Genomic DNA, 19,333 nt, shown 5'->3' with positions numbered 1-19,333 from the left:
TCAATGGAACAGCTGCAGGCTTGACAGGATAAACTGGTTTCGAGAAAGCAGTTCTCCAAGGAACTGAGGAACTGAAGACATAATGGACCAATATGTGTGGGAAATAGTGAGTGAGAGGAGAGGAGTTAGGGTTTGGGTTACTTTGCAAACCCTAACTCCCCTCTCAGTTGTCTGACACTTTGTTTGGGGGTTAACGAGGGTAGAAAAGATCATTGGTTTGGAAGGGGGGTGCCCTGAGATGGGGGTGAACAGTTTCCTTGAAGACCTGAAGGGAAGAAAGAGATTGAAGAGAATGTGGAAGTTTGTTACGTAGACAGGAAAAAAAGAGAAACATATCAGTGGAGATGAGCAGTGATTTTGCATTTTGGTAGTTTCAATAGAAGAGGGAAAATTGTGGGCCGTGGTGGAACAGAGCGTGGCAAGAGCAGAGGGTGCAAGGGCAGAAACAAGGCGGTACAAGTCAGAAAGACCACCGACCTGTCTGCGATGGGAAAGTGATTGGCCCATAGACTCAGCTTCATCACGGGAAATTCCAATTAACTTAAAAGCCTTGGTTTCCACGGCGTCAAGATGAGCAAGGCGTGAAGCAGGGGTGCCAGCCTTGAGGGGAGAGCAGTACTCCATCAAGCTGCAGATGAAAGCCTTGTCGGTGGATAGGAGTTCACGTATGGCAAGGAAGAACTTTGCACGACAGAGGATGCGCAATCGGCAACGGGCTTTGGAAGCCAACTTTGAAATGTGGTTTGCCCAAGAACGATTATGGCCGATCATAAGACCTATATGTAGACACAATGACACACACACACACACACACACACACACACACACACACACACACACACACACACACACACACACACACACACACACACACACACACACACACACACACACACACACACAGATTTACCTTTAAACAGAGTTCTTTGAAAGAGGAATTCAAGTGGGAAATTAGTGAAATATAATTGAAAACTATATCAACACCCAGAACACAAAATGTCGATCTCTGCTCTCAGCCTTCACAGCTCGAGATCATGGCAAGCACCTGGTCGGATGGACCGTATTGTATATATACATATACATATGTATGAATGTATCGATGTCAAAGTGAGGAGCGGATTATGTGAGGAGATCGAACTGAAGGTTAAACAAAACGATATCCTGTAAAAATTAAATTGCACATTTTCAGCGGATGAGACACCTCCCAAGGCACCAACGACACGGCACCGCAGGGCCCAACACAGGCAGAAACGAACGTCTGTCTCATCGATGTTCCCTTGAGAGCATGGCTACTTTTACCGAAAAACAACCGAGCAGCTTGGAGAGCGCTCTCCAAAACTTTGAAAGCAGAAAACTGGTCCGACACATGGAACGTCTTTCAATCCTGACAAATCTCACACTCTCACTATGTCTCTCCGAAAGGACAGTCTGGCACCCCCCCCCCCCCCATCTACTCTCTCAACAAACCTCTGGAAGAAGTCCTTTCTTTCAAGCTTCTGGGTCTCACTACCTGCCATGATCTTTCCCGGGAAAGCCACATTTCCAACTTGGCCTCCAAAGCCAGTTACCAACTGGGAATCCTCCTTCGTGCAAAGTCCTTCCTCGGCCCACTTGAGGAGCTGGCCATGTACAAAGCTTTCGTCCACAGCCTGATGGAGTACTGCTTTCTCCTCTGGGCTGGTGCTCCTGCCTCCAACCTTTCTCGGCTTCACGCTATGGAAACCAAGGCATTTAGGATCATTGGCATCTCCCGCGATGAGGCTGAGTCTTTGGGCCTCTTCATCTCTCACTGCAGGCAGGTCAGTGGTCTTTCTGTCTTCTACCGTCTCCTCTCTGGTCCCCCCCCCGCCTGCTCTGTCTGTGATATGTCCCACCATATCACCAACAACCTCCTTCTGGAAAAACTACCAAAACCACGAATCACGGCTCACCTTGCCTCTTCCATTCCTCCTTTTCCCGCCTTTGGAATATACTTCACACTATGTTCAATCCCATTCCTCCCTCCAGGCCTTTAAAACAGTTGTTCACCACCACCTCTTATCTTCCACCATCCAAAACCTCGATCTTTTCTACCCCCTGTTAATCCACCCAAACCCACCTCCTTTAAATTCCTTCCTGAAAGTCCCTGTGATGTCCATCTTGTATACCCCGTGCTCCCCACCCCATCCCTCTCCCTTGCACAGATCTCCTAATGTCTCTGTTCCCCACTATTTTGTCCTTCCCTCTCCCACCCCTCTCGTCTCATGCCCCCCTTGCTGTGCGTTGTGCGCTGACTCTCACACGAGCCTCGACATTGTATACAAAATAAAATAAAAAAGTGGCTTAAGCACTCAAGCAAGCACTCCAATGAAACGGTTGTTAAGAAATGGTTAGTTTGGCAGGTGATTAGCCACACGTTAAACGTACACCTCCCAGAGAAGCCGAAATGTCAAGCCACGAACGTTGACATCTCCGGATGTTTATAAGCATTGCAACCTTCCCAGCGATTCGTAGCTCTGATGAAAAGACATTCGATAATATGAGTGAGGAAAGCGAAAAACACAACTTTGTCGTTCAGAAATCATTGCGGCCTGTTCCAAGTCAAGGAATGGTTGAGCAGGCCAAACAACATGGCGGCTTCAGACCCCAGCGAGGTTACCCAGGAAACGATTTAAAACCCCAGACAGCGAGGTGGCCAGGGATTGCCTCATTTTTTTTTAATGTATTGTTTTAGTTTTGTACACCTTGTACAGGCTTGTACACCTTGTGGAGGCTCATGTGAGAGCTAACACACAACACACAGCAAGGAGGGCATGAGACAGCAGGATATAATTAAATAAGGCCATTAATGATCTTCAAACGGGGTGTTTTAATTAACCCAAACACTCAATTTACACTCGTGCACTTCCTTGGAGTTTTCTTAATGTGCATGCAGAGTTTCAGGCTGCTAGGTTTTATGGTTTTGAAGTTATGGAGGAGACACACACAGACACACAGACACACAGACACACAGACACACAGACACACACATGAAAAACGAAAGCCCACTTATATCTCTCACCTGTGATGGAGGGAATAACCAATTAGCTCTCACCAAATCAATTAAACCCAGGTGGCTAGGATTATATAAATATATTGACTCCTCTCGTGCTCTTCTCGCCGAAGAAAGCTGCACAAAGCAACCATGAAAAGCTACCCAAGGTAAGCCCTTTGCTGTTTCAAACCCTTCAAAGAGTTCCTCCACAACTGCAAAGACGTTCACAAATAGTACATACATGAGATTCCCAATGATACACACCTCCTAAGCTGCCGGACGAGATTCCTCGCTTGTTGGTGAATTATCAGTGACAGCGCAGACAGAAATGCATGCCAACGAAGCTCCCAAGCATGTACCTTCTTCTGGTTCTGACACACTGTGTACCACATGAATCACTAAAAAAATGTACCACATGTAAACGTCAAAAGCAGTCAACATATAAATGAAAAATCACTTATCACGTGACAATTGGTGAAATGGAACAGCACTCGGGAGAGCGCATACCTCCGCCAGGCTGAACAGTTTACATTTTGTATCTCACTGAAAGGTCGGATCTGAATCTGGACGTGAACCAAAATCGAATCGCCTTGTTATTGTCACCGAACAAACTCATCCACCTCGTTTTGTCACAACTCATCCACAACTTTTTCAGATATGATGCTATACAATAATTTTGGCCCCATCTCTCAACGGTGAAGAATAACTTTAAATAATTTTCACCAAAATCAAATCAATTCCTCCTCGTGGCATTCCCAACTTGTCCACAAAGTTTCTGCAGACTCCATCCATAACCTTTTGAGATATTGTGCTAGATACAGTATACTTGTTGGCCCCACATCTCTCAATCATGAATAATCACTTAAAAAAATTATTGGATCCGGATTCGGATCTTCACCAAAAATCGAATAAACTCGCCATCGTCACACACCCAACGTGTCCACCAAGTTTCATCTCAATCTGTCCACTAATTTTTGAGATATCATGCAATATCGTTCTTAGTCCCATCTGTCAATGAAGAATCACTAACAAATTAAATAATTATCGTATCCATGATCCAGATTCGCATCTTCACCAAAATTTAAGATTCGTCCTTGTTACACACCCAGCCTATCCACCAAGTTTCGTCCGAATCCATCCATAACCTTTAGAGATATTGCGCTATATTGTTACGGATTTGGAAACCTTTTGCACACAGACAGTCAGCGGTCCCCGTAGCTCAGTTATTGCGATAAGTTTGTGTTTATAGTTAGGGTCCCGTCCTTCTGTCTAATGGGTTAATTTCATGTGTGCGCTGCGGGTTTCTTTATAGTCAGGTTTTTTTTACATTATATCTCCCCTTCGCTCCATCATCGCCATTACGCAGGAGTTCAGGGCCACGGGCATAGGCGGGGTGAGGTCGACTCTGACCAGCGATATGGGTGTGCCTCGCAACCAATGAGGGATAGGAGTACCTCAGAAGCTCCCGACCAATCCGGAGAAGAGTTACCTCAGGGCGGCCCCGCCCAGCCAGATGGGATGTTCGCCCCTGACCAATCCAGAGACGAGTTACCTCAGAGGAGACCCTCCACCCCTGTGAGGGGGAGGGATAAGAAAGGTTGCGAGCTGCTTGTGTGGTGAAGAAGTTGGTTGGTTCCTGCTGGTTGCGTTCGTGGCTCCTGGTCAATGGTCATGCTAGTCGGAGTAGGCGCTCGTCCTGGATGGTGTCCGTGTTCGTGGTGCTCGGGTCGCCGATCGTCGTTCGCGGCTGGCAAAGTCGCTCCTCGGATTCTGGAGGTGTGGGTTCGAGTCCCACTGAGGCTGGTTGTGTGGGAGCGAGCGAGCGAGCTGAGGATCCCGTTTCCTTCCACAGAATCCGAACTCCACAAGCGCGGGTCGGTAAAGACCGCACGAGGCGGAAAGGTACCAACCAGACCTTGACCCTCAGCTCGCCTTCCCTCTCGAGGCAGAGGGTCCAATTCTTTTGGGTGTGTGTGTGTGTGTGTCCGTGGGCCCTGTCCTTCAGTAGAAATTGCTAAGTGTTTGTTTGTATATAAATTGCATTTCTCATATTCGGTTTTAACTCTGCTCTTTGTGCTCCCCTGCCCCAGTATAAATAAACCCCCAATTGTTCAATGTACCTACTCATTGTTGTGCTTTCTATTATTGACCCAGCACGGTTCGTGCTTTAGAACCAGTAAGCCGATTGGGCTGCAAGTTGTCGTTTGGACCGACGGACTTTGCTAATTCCGCTCGGTTACACCGGACCGAGGTCACTAGAGCGGCCCGGTTCGATAGAGTCCGTCGAGGGTGTGACTTCCCCGGTAATTTGACGACGTGGGTACTTAGGTATATTGAAATTTGGCTATTAACCCTACCCCATGCTGTCAGAGAATTGACGAGCACGGTCCATAAGTGACCGGTGACCTTCGGAGTTGTCCGAGAGTCACGACCTAAATTCCGGGTGTTCAGTGGGAGATGGCTCTACTGCTCCACCTGGCGGCCGTTTCTCGCCACCGACCCCCGGCCCACAACAATATATCGTTTTTGGCCCTATCTGTCAATGGTGAAAAAAATCACTTTTAAATGAAATGATTCTCGAATCCAGATCTGGATTTGGATCTTCACCTAAATTAAGTATTGCTATCCTTGGCTGGTCAACTACAAATACAAAAAAAAAAAATTCAAACGATTGCTTGAAAACTATCGCCAAAAATTGTGACAGTCAGACAGACAGAGACAGACAGAGACAGAGACAGAGACAGACAAAAAATGCTACAGACTAACATACTTGGGAAGAAATTTTTTTGGGGCAAGTAATGAAAAACGAAGACCCACCCACATCTCCAACTGTGAATGGAGGGAATTATCAATTAGCTCTCACCGAATTATTTAAACCCAGGTGGCCAGGATTATATAAATAAATCAACTCCTCCCATGCTCTTCTCACCAAAGAAAGCTGCACAAAGCAACCATGAAAGGCTACCCAAGGTAAGACCTTAGTTGCTTCAAACCCTTCCCAGAGTTCCTCCACAGCTGTAAAGACATTCACAATTGGTACATGCATGAGAATCCCAACCCCATTCAACTGCCGGACCGGTTTCAATGCATTAACTTAAGTGGGGTGGGGGAGGCGGTCATACAGGATTGAACAAAATGATGTACATTAAAACAGCACGTAAATACAGCACATGGAGATCGCCCAGAGATGTCCGTGGGGGAGTGGACAGGGGAGTGGACAGTGGAGTGAGTTTGGGAGGAGGTAAGCATTAGGGGAAGTGGGGGAAGGTTGCGTGACGGGAAGGGAAGGCTGCGTGATGGGAAGTGACGGGAAGGGAAGGGAAGGCTGCGTGACGGGAAGGGAAGGGAAGGCTGCGTGACGGGAAGGGAAGGGAAGGCTGCGTGACGGGAAGGGAAGGGAAGGCTGCGTGACGGGAAGGGAAGGGAAGGCTGCGTGACGGGAAGGGAAGGGAAGGCTGCGTGACGGGAAGGGAAGGGAAGGCTGCGTGACGGGAAGGGAAGGGAAGGCTGCGTGACGGGAAGGGAAGGGAAGGCTGCGTGACGGGAAGGGAAGGGAAGGCTGCGTGACGGGAAGGGAAGGGAAGGCTGCGTGACGGGAAGGGAAGGGAAGGCTGCGTGACGGGAAGGGAACCGAAGGCTGCGTGACGGGAAGGGAACGGAAGGCTGCGTGACGGGAAGGGAACCGAAGGCTGCGTGACGGGAAGGGAACGGAAGGCTGCGTGACGGGAAGGGAACCGAAGGCTGCGTGACGGGAAGGGAACGGAAGGCTGCGTGACGGGAAGGGAACCGAAGGCTGCGTGACGGGAAGGGAACCGAAGGCTGCGTGACGGGAAGGGAACCGAAGGCTGCGTGACGGGAAGGGAACCGAAGGCTGCGTGACGGGAAGGGAACCGAAGGCTGCGTGACGGGAAGGGAACCGAAGGCTGCGTGACGGGAAGGGAACCGAAGGCTGCGTGACGGGAAGGGAACCGAAGGCTGCGTGACGGGAAGGGAACCGAAGGCTGCGTGACGGGAAGGGAACCGAAGGCTGCGTGACGGGAAGGGAACCGAAGGCTGCGTGACGGGAAGGGAACCGAAGGCTGCGTGACGGGAAGGGAACCGAAGGCTGCGTGACGGGAAGGGAACCGAAGGCTGCGTGACGGGAAGGGAACCGAAGGCTGCGTGACGGGAAGGGAACCGAAGGCTGCGTGACGGGAAGGGAACCGAAGGCTGCGTGACGGGAAGGGAACCGAAGGCTGCGTGACGGGAAGGGAACCGAAGGCTGCGTGACGGGAAGGGAACCGAAGGCTGCGTGACGGGAAGGGAACCGAAGGCTGCGTGACGGGAAGGGAACCGAAGGCTGCGTGACGGGAAGGGAACCGAAGGCTGCGTGACGGGAAGGGAACCGAAGGCTGCGTGACGGGAAGGGAACCGAAGGCTGCGTGACGGGAAGGGAACCGAAGGCTGCGTGACGGGAAGGGAACCGAAGGCTGCGTGACGGGAAGGGAACCGAAGGCTGCGTGACGGGAAGGGAACCGAAGGCTGCGTGACGGGAAGGGAACCGAAGGCTGCGTGACGGGAAGGGAACCGAAGGCTGCGTGACGGGAAGGGAACCGAAGGCTGCGTGACGGGAAGGGAACCGAAGGCTGCGTGACGGGAAGGGAACCGAAGGCTGCGTGACGGGAAGGGAACCGAAGGCTGCGTGACGGGAAGGGAACCGAAGGCTGCGTGACGGGAAGGGAACCGAAGGCTGCGTGACGGGAAGGGAACCGAAGGCTGCGTGACGGGAAGGGAACCGAAGGCTGCGTGACGGGAAGGGAACCGAAGGCTGCGTGACGGGAAGGGAACCGAAGGCTGCGTGACGGGAAGGGAACCGAAGGCTGCGTGACGGGAAGGGAACCGAAGGCTGCGTGACGGGAAGGGAACCGAAGGCTGCGTGACGGGAAGGGAACCGAAGGCTGCGTGACGGGAAGGGAACCGAAGGCTGCGTGACGGGAAGGGAACCGAAGGCTGCGTGACGGGAAGGGAACCGAAGGCTGCGTGACGGGAAGGGAACCGAAGGCTGCGTGACGGGAAGGGAACCGAAGGCTGCGTGACGGGGAAGGGAACCGAAGGCTGCGTGACGGGAAGGGAACCGAAGGCTGCGTGACGGGAAGGGAACCGAAGGCTGCGTGACGGGAAGGGAACCGAAGGCTGCGTGACGGGAAGGGAACCGAAGGCTGCGTGACGGGAAGGGAACCGAAGGCTGCGTGACGGGAAGGGAACCGAAGGCTGCGTGACGGGAAGGGAACCGAAGGCTGCGTGACGGGAAGGGAACCGAAGGCTGCGTGACGGGAAGGGAACCGAAGGCTGCGTGACGGGAAGGGAACCGAAGGCTGCGTGACGGGAAGGGAACCGAAGGCTGCGTGACGGGAAGGGAACCGAAGGCTGCGTGACGGGAAGGGAACCGAAGGCTGCGTGACGGGAAGGGAACCGAAGGCTGCGTGACGGGAAGGGAACCGAAGGCTGCGTGACGGGAAGGGAACCGAAGGCTGCGTGACGGGAAGGGAACCGAAGGCTGCGTGACGGGAAGGGAACCGAAGGCTGCGTGACGGGAAGGGAACCGAAGGCTGCGTGACGGGAAGGGAACCGAAGGCTGCGTGACGGGAAGGGAACCGAAGGCTGCGTGACGGGAAGGGAACCGAAGGCTGCGTGACGGGAAGGGAACCGAAGGCTGCGTGACGGGAAGGGAACCGAAGGCTGCGTGACGGGAAGGGAACCGAAGGCTGCGTGACGGGAAGGGAACCGAAGGCTGCGTGACGGGAAGGGAACCGAAGGCTGCGTGACGGGAAGGGAACCGAAGGCTGCGTGACGGGAAGGGAACCGAAGGCTGCGTGACGGGAAGGGAACCGAAGGCTGCGTGACGGGAAGGGAACCGAAGGCTGCGTGACGGGAAGGGAACCGAAGGCTGCGTGACGGGAAGGGAACCGAAGGCTGCGTGACGGGAAGGGAACCGAAGGCTGCGTGACGGGAAGGGAACCGAAGGCTGCGTGACGGGAAGGGAACCGAAGGCTGCGTGACGGGAAGGGAACCGAAGGCTGCGTGACGGGAAGGGAACCGAAGGCTGCGTGACGGGAAGGGAACCGAAGGCTGCGTGACGGGAAGGGAACCGAAGGCTGCGTGACGGGAAGGGGACCGAAGGCTGCGTGACGGGAAGGGGACCGAAGGCTGCGTGACGGGAAGGGGACCGAAGGCTGCGTGACGGGAAGGGGACCGAAGGCTGCGTGACGGGAAGGGGACCGAAGGCTGCGTGACGGGAAGGGAACCGAAGGCTGCGTGACGGGAAGGGAACCGAAGGCTGCGTGACGGGAAGGGAACCGAAGGCTGCGTGACGGGAAGGGAACCGAAGGCTGCGTGACGGGAAGGGAACCGAAGGCTGCGTGACGGGAAGGGAACCGAAGGCTGCGTGACGGGAAGGGAACCGAAGGCTGCGTGACGGGAAGGGAACCGAAGGCTGCGTGACGGGAAGGGAACCGAAGGCTGCGTGACGGGAAGGGAACCGAAGGCTGCGTGACGGGAAGGGAACCGAAGGCTGCGTGACGGGAAGGGAACCGAAGGCTGCGTGACGGGAAGGGAACCGAAGGCTGCGTGACGGGAAGGGAACCGAAGGCTGCGTGACGGGAAGGGAACCGAAGGCTGCGTGACGGGAAGGGAACCGAAGGCTGCGTGACGGGAAGGGAACCGAAGGCTGCGTGACGGGAAGGGAACCGAAGGCTGCGTGACGGGAAGGGACCGGAACGCTGCGTGACGGGAAGGGAACCGAAGGCTGCGTGACGGGAAGGGAACCGAAGGCTGCGTGACGGGAAGGGAACCGAAGGCTGCGTGACGGGAAGGGAACCGAAGGCTGCGTGACGGGAAGGGAACCGAAGGCTGCGTGACGGGAAGGGAACCGAAGGCTGCGTGACGGGAAGGGAACGGAAGGCTGCGTGACGGGAAGGGAACGGAAGGCTGCGTGACGGGAAGGGAACGGAAGGCTGCGTGACGGGAAGGGAACGGAAGGCTGCGTGACGGGAAGGGAACGGAAGGCTGCGTGACGGGAAGGGAACGGAAGGCTGCGTGACGGGAAGGGAACGGAAGGCTGCGTGACGGGAAGGGAACGGAAGGCTGCGTGACGGGAAGGGAACGGAAGGCTGCGTGACGGGAAGGGAACGGAAGGCTGCGTGACGGGAAGGGAACGGAAGGCTGCGTGACGGGAAGGGAACGGAAGGCTGCGTGACGGGAAGGGAACGGAAGGCTGCGTGACGGGAAGGGAACGGAAGGCTGCGTGACGGGAAGGGAACGGAAGGCTGCGTGACGGGAAGGGAACGGAAGGCTGCGTGACGGGAAGGGAACGGAAGGCTGCGTGACGGGAAGGGAACGGAAGGCTGCGTGACGGGAAGGGAACGGAAGGCTGCGTGACGGGAAGGGAACGGAAGGCTGCGTGACGGGAAGGGAACGGAAGGCTGCGTGACGGGAAGGGAACGGAAGGCTGCGTGACGGGAAGGGAACGGAAGGCTGCGTGACGGGAAGGGAACGGAAGGCTGCGTGACGGGAAGGGAACGGAAGGCTGCGTGACGGGAAGGGAACGGAAGGCTGCGTGACGGGAAGGGAACGGAAGGCTGCGTGACGGGAAGGGAACGGAAGGCTGCGTGACGGGAAGGGAACGGAAGGCTGCGTGACGGGAAGGGAACGGAAGGCTGCGTGACGGGAAGGGAACGGAAGGCTGCGTGACGGGAAGGGAACGGAAGGCTGCGTGACGGGAAGGGAACGGAAGGCTGCGTGACGGGAAGGGAACGGAAGGCTGCGTGACGGGAAGGGAACGGAAGGCTGCGTGACGGGAAGGGAACGGAAGGCTGCGTGACGGGAAGGGAACGGAAGGCTGCGTGACGGGAAGGGAACGGAAGGCTGCGTGACGGGAAGGGAACGGAAGGCTGCGTGACGGGAAGGGAACGGAAGGCTGCGTGACGGGAAGGGAACGGAAGGCTGCGTGACGGGAAGGGAACGGAAGGCTGCGTGACGGGAAGGGAACGGAAGGCTGCGTGACGGGAAGGGAACGGAAGGCTGCGTGACGGGAAGGGAACGGAAGGCTGCGTGACGGGAAGGGAACGGAAGGCTGCGTGACGGGAAGGGAACGGAAGGCTGCGTGACGGGAAGGGAACGGAAGGCTGCGTGACGGGAAGGGAACGGAAGGCTGCGTGACGGGAAGGGAACGGAAGGCTGCGTGACGGGAAGGGAACGGAAGGCTGCGTGACGGGAAGGGAACGGAAGGCTGCGTGACGGGAAGGGAACGGAAGGCTGCGTGACGGGAAGGGAACGGAAGGCTGCGTGACGGGAAGGGAACGGAAGGCTGCGTGACGGGAAGGGAACGGAAGGCTGCGTGACGGGAAGGGAACGGAAGGCTGCGTGACGGGAAGGGAACGGAAGGCTGCGTGACGGGAAGGGAACGGAAGGCTGCGTGACGGGAAGGGAACGGAAGGCTGCGTGAAGGAAGGGAACGGAAGGCTGCGTGACAGGAAGGGAACGGAAGGCTGCGTGAGAGGAATGCAGAGTTAGTTATGCGTGCTTGGTGGCCTCAGGACTGGGTGTAAAGAGGAGCTTGAGAGGACCGGGTGTTCGGGAGGACCACCCCTCGTGGTGAGCCTCAAACCCCGGATCCGTAACAAAACACATATATACATATTGTTGCAGGCCGAGGTCCGGTGGCGAGAAGGACCACGAGGTGGGGGAAGTTACGTAATCTCCCACCAGACTCCCGGAATTGTAGGCAGTCGCTCACGAATAATTCCATGACGCAGCGGGTCGCTTAACCAACCGTGGGCGCCAATACCTCAACCGCGTAGCGTAGGGTCTTCCTGCCAGGTGTAATCAGTTTACCTAATTAACCACGCGGTTTCGACTACCGGGGAACCACGCCCTCGGAAAGGCCTTGCCCGAACCAGATCACTACCAACTACGGTAGGGTACCAACAACAAACTACCAACTCTGGATCCGATGCAGCCGAGCGGAACTGCCAAGGATGTACCGGCTAGAATGAACAGATTATCGGGGATAAAGACCCGGCTAAACTCAGAACCGAACTGTGCTGGACTAATGAAGGAAAAGACAAAAACAAACTGGGAACATTTCTGCCAAATTTATTTTCACTAAGGTGAGGAAAGTCATGTGGCACATAAAAATATTTATGGGGTGTGTTACACAGGGAAAGGAAGAAAGAGATGTAGTGTGACAATTTTTACAGCAACTTATAAAAGCGGACACAGTGCAGACTTGCGCGAGATTAATACAAGCACAATTACAATAATCAAAAATCTTATACAATTTACTTAAAGGACAGGTGCCACACACTCAGACAAAAAAACCCCATTAAAAGAAAAGGGGACCTTTCACAGTTCGGAAGGGAGGGAGCTCAGGTCGCAGTTCTTGGTAACTGAAAGCCTCGGGGGAAGGGATGCTCCGTGGTGCGGCACCTGACAAAGGTCGAGTTTTTCAGCCACAACCGTACGTGTGGAATTAGTGTCTGTGAAGGAGCCTGAGTGGAGAGCGCAGGCCGCCGAGGCGAGACGTGGGTAGACACTTTGCAACAACGCCAACGAACCCACAGAACTCTCCGACCACCAAAGAACCAACGACCTTCTTTCCTTCTCAAGACCTTTCCACCAACTCAACCGCCCCCACAAAACGAACCCTCAAATCCAACTGCGAACTCCACGAACTCCAAGCACTCAACCCTCCTCTGAGGATCGCTTCGTACTTTAGATCCCCTGGGCAGGGAGGGGCCTTGGCGAAGCTGACGTCATCGTCCGTCACGATTGGACAGGGCTTTCATCGGGACCGCCCTTTCTGGGTGGGGTTTCGGCCAGGCCGACAAGCCCGCCGACTCCACACGTGTGAGGACCCGTCAAGAAGGATCTACTGCAAGATTTTGCCTCTAAAAACGAGTCGCTGGTTAGGCGAGTAGGCGGTGAAGCGCTTGTCCAGCCCAAACGAGAGTAGCAAGCGAGAGGAAGGTACTGCGGCTCCAACAACAAGGGAAATAAAATAAAAGGGGAGAAATCGTAACTAAAAGCCCATCGCAACGCACCCCAGTGTCTTCGCATTACACGCAAGGGAGGGATCTATCTGCACATATACTAATGGCATAACTAACTCGGGACAACTGTTCTTGTTTGTATACGGTTTCTGGAACCGTAACTATATATATATATATATACATATACACACACACACACACACACACACACACACACACACACACACACACACACACACACACACACACACACACACACACGAGGTGTGTTCAAAAAGTATGCAACCTTAATTTTTTGTGCGTAAACAAACGAAGCTCGGGAGGCGTGGTTTGGTGCATGTATGTAGACAATCCTAATCGGTATGCGTGAATATATTCCCGCCTGCAGAAGCTGTCAGTCGCCGATGAGTGAGGATGTGTAAGTGAGGGCCGTCGGATTTTCGTTTTTGACAAAATGACGGATCACTGTGGTCTCATCACCAGTGATCACTGTGTTGAAGAAGTTGGGATCGCTGTTCACAGTCTCCAGCATGTCCTGTGTGATCTCCAAACGGAGTTGCTTCTCCTCGATCGTTAGCAGCTTTGGCACGAACTTCGCTGAGATTCTCCTTAAGCCCAAATCCTCAGTCACAATGGAATGAATGGATCCAATGCTAACGCCCGCCTCGTCTGCAAGTTCTCTGATCGTGATTCGACGATCCTGCATCAGCAGGGTCCTCACTTGGTCAATGACGATCTCATTTCGGGATGTTGAGGGCCTACCAGAACGTGGTTCACTTTCCACTGATGTGCGACCATCTTTGAAGCGGTTGTACCACTATTTTATCTGTGTGGTGCCCATTGATTCGTTCCCGAAGGCCTGTTGAATATTGCAGATCGTTTCCACTTGTGAATCGCCAAGCTTTACACAAAATTTGATGCAGTAGCGTTGTTCGAGTTTTTCCGTCATTTTGTCAAAAACGAAAATCCGACGGCGCTCACTTACACTTCCTCACTCATCGGCGGTCTGTCGGCGACTGACAGCTTCTGCAGGCGGGAAAATATTCACGCATACGAATTAGGATCGCCTACATACATGAACCAAACCACGCCTCCCTAGCTTCATTTGTTTACGCACGAAAAATTAAGGTTGGATATTTTTTGAACACACCTCATGTAAATACAATACAATACAATACAATACAATACAATACAATACAATACAATACAATACAATACAATACAATACAATACAATACAATACAATACAATACAATACAATACAATACAAAATATATATCCTGCTGTTGGCGCAGTGGTTAGGGCAGCGGTTTGGGATCCAAAAGGTCCTGAGTTCAAGCCCCGTTGAGCCACTGAATTAATACACCAGGGGGTTGACTCAGCCTGTCATCCTTCCGAGGTCGGCGAAATGAGTACCAGTATACTGGGCCGGTGTATACCCCGGTTAAAATAGGTGTACCATATCCCTGTGTCGTAAGAGGCGACCAGGGTTGCGTCAGGAAGGGCATCCGGCGTAAAACATGTGCCAAATCACTATGCGGATCATATGGATGATCCGCTGTGGCGACCCCGAACGGGAGCAGCCGAAAGAAGAAGAAGAATATATATATATATATATATATATATATATATATATATATATATATATATATATATATATATATATATATATATATATATATATATATATATATATATATATATATTTTGTATCATATTGTTGCGGTCTTCGCGCCCGCCGGCGTGCGGCGGCCACGTAACTCGAATCGCGGCACGTCGCCCACCGGACGGACAATCCAGTCGTGACCCTCTCGGACTAACGCCGGGAGACCAGTCACGGGTGGACCTTCGGTCTCACCGCGATCGAGCCAATCAGCCCCGCGTGGGATAGGGTTGCTCGCCAAATTCGAACTACCTAAGTACCCACGCGGAGGGTAGACCGGGCGATCGCACCTCGCCGCAGGTCGACTTCGGACACGGGCCACTAGCGACCCGTTCCGTACTATCAGAATAACCGAGCGGTGTTATCGTCGACCTCGGCGGTTCGATTAATTATCGGGCGTATTCAGCCCACTACCAGCCCTTTACGTGAAGCAAGATGGGGATTCAATGGAGGAAAAGACGAGCGAAGCGGGAGAACAGTTCAACAATAAAGCACATTTATTCGCGGCACACGGGAAGCACACAAATACAATTCCACCAAATGCACACAAAAAAAGAAAACACAATTCCATTTACACAAAAAGCAAACATAAAAGTGAAAACACAGTGCAGAGCTAATACCGACTACCGAGCACACGGCAACACTTATACAATTCTACTTCACAGGCAGGCGCCGACAACACATACCCAAAACCAAGGAAAAGAAATCCCCAAGAATGAGGTAGGCCTGAGGCCGAGGACCGGGTCGGGCCTACCCGTCTGGTGATGAGACGCGGAGCGGCGATGGCCCCGCAACCCGCGGGCCTCGTGGACAGTGCCTGGCAGGGGGTGGGAACGGGGCCCCCTTGGTCGCACTATCTCAGCGCGGGGGGAAACAGGAGGGGGTTGCTGATGCTCGGGGTATAGAGGATCTTTATTATGTGCGACGAGCGTCTCCACCTCGGCCAGGTCGCGCTGTCGGCCTCCCTCGGGTGCAGCTTCCTGCACGACGCGAGCACCCCCTCGTCTGGTGTCGCCGCCTTTCCACAGCTCCGTCCCCTCCGTTCCGACTCCAACGCACACGACGAGCAGCTCCACCGCCCGCGAAGTCTTGACCCTCTGCTTCCGACTCTCCTCTTCTTGACTCTCCGACCCCGTTCTTGTTTGCGACTCTTCCCTTCTTGACTCTCCGACCCGTTCTTGTTTGCGACTCTCTTCTGACTCTCCGACCCCGTTCTGCTGACTCTCTCGTTCCAACCCTGACTGACGAACACGGTCCTTTTATCCCCCCGTAACTTCGCCTTTGACCCCCTCCCTTTGACCTTTCACCTCGCTCCCCATTGGCCCGAGAAAAAGTGGGCGTGAAGGCTTTTTGATCCACAAATTTGCATATATCGATCGTTCTGGAGGCGGGGCCAAATCGCCCCTCGCTCACCGATTGGACGGCAAAAAGTGGGCGTGTGTCGTTTTTGATCCGTTTTTGAAGCAGAAAATCCGTGGTTTTGTACACGCTGTTCAACGTGCGCCCTACACGAGTCCAGCATCGGTGCCCATGAGTGGCGCGAGATGACGGTGATGCGATTTTGGCGAGTTGTGACGGTAAAGGTCGTGGCGGTTGTGGTGAAGCGGCGTTGTGGTTGGTGGTTGTTGTTGTGGTTGTGATCATGGCGGTTGGTCCAAAATAAAGATAGTAAAAGAAAAACGGCTATCCTGAAGAGTCGCAGCACGTATAAATGACATGTATTCCCACTAGACAACGGGTTTGGGCCTAACTACACATGCACTTACCGAGATACCTCACCTAAGGGACCTGAATGGTGGTTTGCGAATCTGGTAACCACAACACTACCCCCTTCCCTTTTTACAGACTCGTCCCGAGTCGTCAAATTTTCGTGTGCCATCATGTGTAGTTTTCCCCTAGTACATTTTACCTACGGATCCCTGAGTGCGACATTCATGGTATTCGTGTCCCCAAAATAAATAACCTGAGGGCTGCGTAACTACCTAAACAAACTCACTCACACGGACGACTTAAATAAAATTGCCGGCGCTAAGACATACATGCCGGGGGCGCACTCATATGTACAGTACATCTTAACCTTAACTTACAAATTTTACACTAAACCATGGCCCAGGATCATTGAACTCTGCAAAGAAAAGCAGTTAGCAGGGAGCCAGGCTGCCCACATGCAGTCTCTGGCTCAAACAATGCAGGTGACAGGGAACGTGGCTGGCTGCTCACACGCAGTCCAAGGCCTTCCCTTTTGAACTGAACTCAGTGAACCACAACGGTGCATGGGCCGCACAACGCAGTCTCCGTGCCAGCTCAAGTGGCACACGCAATGAGCACAACGAATGGATGCATGGACACAAACACGGTGCACGGGCCGCCACTGCAGGCCCGTGTTGTAGCTGCCAACAGGGCAGTTCTTGCAGCTTGCAAACTGTTGCTTTCAGATCCTGGCGCACATGGAAACGAACAGGGGGGGGGGGCAAAGCAAAAATTGAACGGGGGCTGGTGAACAGGGCCAGTGGGCATGGCATGGCAAAGGCAGCAGGCAAACACAGCCCGCAGAAGAAGACCGTTGCAGGCAAACACAGCCGGCAGATGAACTGGCCGGCACAGGCCTCGAAGAAAAACAGCCAGCCGGCAGATGAAGTGGGCCGGCACAGGCCTTGCAGCACAGCAGCTGCAGACGATCCAGCCGGCACAGACCTTGCAGCAACACAACAGCTGCCGATCAAGTGGGCCGGCACAGGCCTTGAAGTAACACAGCCAGCAGATGAAGCTGGCCAGCCTTTGCCGTTCAGTGGAGGTTGGTGGAGGGAGTGCGGTGGTGCTGGCCACTTGGAAGGCGGGCTCGGACCTACCTACCTGTCTCCCTCCCACCTATCGCCTTTGTCTGTCACTGTACATACCCACTCCCTTAATTTGTCAAACCCCAATTTAGCCCCAACTTATTTTTTTATTGTTTTTATTTTTACTTCCCCACTATAAATCGTCCCCTAACCCCCTTTATCGTCCTTGGTCGGCTAACCTATCCTGTCACCTAGCCTACTCCCAACCCCTACGTTCCCTTCCCGGAGGGGAATAAGGGAGAGCTAACGTCCTGTGTCGAGGCCCAACTCAAGCTCAGAATGGCCTCCCCAGAGTTCGGCGATCTTAACCCAAAGTGGGTCCAGCGGCCCACAACGACAGCGAGGGGATGGATGGTGCGGAGGGGTACATCTCCTAATCTACCCTAACCATTAACTCTTAAACTACCCCGGGGCTTTCAACAAGCGCCTCTCGCTTAAACTATTGGTTCTAACAACCCAGATTCCCGTCGCCTGTGTTGGTGTCCTCACAATTTCGGGCCTCGCCCCCCAATTTTCTCTCCGTGCCCTCACACGGTCTCCTGGCTGGGACACGTGGCTCCCTCCGGCAGGCACGACCCTCTGCCGAATCTCCCGCTATGGCACCCCCGGGCACTACACTGCCTCCGAGCCTACCAGCTCCCTAACACCGGGAAGTGCACCCCATGGCACCTCCCCTGAAACGCACACGTGGCAGGCCGGCCTCCCGGGCCCCTTTCCGAGGGTCACCCGTGCCCACAACACTGCCCACGCGGCTAATGGCGCCCCGGGCCCCCGCACCAAGCAGGCGCACCCGTGCCCACTACTCTATCCCGGCCCCCCATGGGCCCTTGGCCTACCGCGGCCGACTAGCCTGGTGCCCGGGGTACCCACTCAGCGATACTCACCTTTCGCAGCCACGCTCCCAAGCCCGTCAACAGGGCTCCTGCACCCCTCCAAATGGGTCTCGAGCCTACTTTCCCACCAACAGCAAAACGACCTCCATTTTCAATTTGACTAACCCCCTAACTCACTTTACACTGACCCCGGGGTCCCTTGGGCGGGAGTCACTCCTCCCCCCAATCACTCATCGCACCATGCATTCCCCATTCACTCCACTCACACAGACCCGCTGGCCTCACTCACTCAACAAGTACATGCCTCACAACTCACCAACTACTCTTCAACACACTCACCGCTGAACTCTGCCATCCTTCTATCTACATCCCCTAACTAACTCGTGCTCCCACGTCGTCCCTTAAACTACAGCACGTTCCATTTAACCTACGTAGCTAAGTTACGTCCCCTCTACACATTCATAAGTCTGTCCATGTCTCCTAACTCAAAAATTCATTTTATTTCCCAACCTAAATCTGGCTACAATCCCTCCAACTAATCCATTCCACGGACTCCATGAGGACTTACCCCTGCCCCATGAAGTCGGTCTAACTAAGCTAACCCTTCCCCCTAACTAGTTTTCATCCTGTGCCCAGGCCAAGGGGGTCTTTCACCCCTTGCCCAGGAATCCTGTACACCCGAAAGTGAGGCTTGCTTTTTCTTTTTTTTTTTTTTCATGCGCAGCACCTGCGCGGCAACTCAGAGCTCGCGCACTTTGCACCTGTCCGTGACGTCATGCAGCTGCACGTGTTCCTCGTCCCTCCTTGGACGGTGCCATCCGGCAGAGATACCCCTCCTGCCGGATTCCAACCACACGTGCAGCCATGACGTCACCGTGCGCAAAAAAAAACACAAGCCCCACGTCTCGAGGGGTTTCCCACGCGAACACATGTGCTTTGCCCGTTGGAGCTGAACACAC

The 19,333-nt window shown here is 54.0% G+C and overlaps 1 protein-coding gene across 8 annotated transcripts in view; it reads right to left on the bottom strand.

Annotated features, from left to right (window-relative positions):
* Window positions 1-19,333, bottom strand: part of LOC147009047 (amyloid beta precursor protein binding family B member 2-like) — a 192,083-nt gene that overhangs the window by 166,592 nt on the left and 6,158 nt on the right. For 5 of the 8 annotated variants that reach the window (XM_085863927.1, XM_085863925.1, XM_085863931.1 and 2 more), the window contains exon 2: window positions 3,278-3,411. The exons of 1 other annotated variant lie outside the window; for it this stretch is intronic. The gene's annotated coding sequence lies outside the window, so the exon portion shown is untranslated. The remainder of the gene's footprint in view (window positions 1-3,277; window positions 3,412-19,333) is intronic. 2 more of the 8 variants (XM_085863926.1, XM_085863930.1) reach the window with 1 other exon arrangement.

Source organism: Eptatretus burgeri, chromosome 18 (assembly GCF_056783735.1).
Source record: "Eptatretus burgeri isolate ZD-2024b chromosome 18, Ebu_testis_v1, whole genome shotgun sequence".
NCBI lineage: Eukaryota > Metazoa > Chordata > Myxini > Myxiniformes > Myxinidae > Eptatretus > Eptatretus burgeri.
Note: the sequence above shows the minus strand (reverse complement) of the source record. Positions and strands in the feature narration are given on the sequence as shown.